Below are 1,290 nucleotides of genomic sequence, written 5' to 3'. Positions count from 1 at the left end.
ATGATTGTCATAATTTTAATTTATGCAATTTTGAATTATGTATTTTTCCTAAGTATGGCCTTAGTTTTTAATTGGTATTTCCCGAAATGTATGGGAATATCGATTCGGTTGTAATTTTATTGTGATCTCGTATCACCGTTTTGTAATTTAATAGATTTATTTTATTTTAGTTACAAATGTATAATAGGAAATTATGTAATTTATTATGTAATTCATTTTATTCCGGAGTTCCTAAAGACGGATTTCTTCAAGAATGGCGATACATAAAGACGGTGTTACCTCGAGATGCGTGCCACAACCGAAGTTCAAGAGACCAATGGAGTTGGTTTCCGAATATGTAATAGTTAAATAGTTTTTCTATTTTAGGAAAGGCCATACTAGGATTTATTTTATGCTTGCATTTTAATTATATGTCGCATGCATCGCTAAATCGCCATAACTAAACATGCATTGTCATTTTATCGAGTTTATCGACCGTGTCAATTAGAATTATCGTAGTTCACCGCTTTAGTTCACTTAAAACGTGATAGATAATAAATTGACATGACCTCTCGCTAAAACAAAACAATTGAGACATAGCCTTACCAAATAGTAGAAACCATGAAAACCTATTTCGCGAGGGAGTGCACTCGGCCTTACCGGGGTACAAACCTTGTTACGTAGGGGAAGTGGGTGATGAGTGTTAATCCACCGAGTTCATGTTAATGAGGGTTTCATCGGCCATACCGTGCCCAAGTTGATGTGGATTTGGATCATGGACACATTTATTCGAAATTTGGATTGAGCTCAACGGAAGTATTCGCGACCGTAGTTGCATGTGTTCCGGGCTATAGATAAATATTAGAGTAATTTTATCGACCAAGAGTTCTAAAAGTAGAATCGATTAAAGCGTTAATCCACCGAGTTATATTGATAAGGGTTTCATCGGCCATACCGTGCCCAAGTTAATATGAATTTGGGTCTTGGAATCATTTATCATAGTTGGGTAGAGGTCACTATGTAAATGCTTTACTTGTTATTTACAAGTATTAATAAAACGATAAATGTCAAGTTTTCCATTATTCCCTTATCATATTGTTCTATTTCTTTACCACAATTCATATACGATATCATTTCGATTCAAATCTCCATTAAAACATCGTAACTAAAGACAAAATATGAATTTGCTTCTAAAACCTCAAATGAACCATTGTTAAGGATCTCTTGAAAGGAGTATAGATTAATGTTATTCATTATCAAACAGGTTTTTGATTCTAGACTAACACATCTACTTACAATGGATTGTTTTTC

This window comes from Silene latifolia, chromosome 9, assembly GCF_048544455.1.
Source record: "Silene latifolia isolate original U9 population chromosome 9, ASM4854445v1, whole genome shotgun sequence".
In the NCBI taxonomy this organism is placed as follows: domain Eukaryota; kingdom Viridiplantae; phylum Streptophyta; class Magnoliopsida; order Caryophyllales; family Caryophyllaceae; genus Silene; species Silene latifolia.
The sequence above is the reverse complement of the archived record's forward strand: the minus strand, read 5'-3'. Positions refer to the sequence as shown.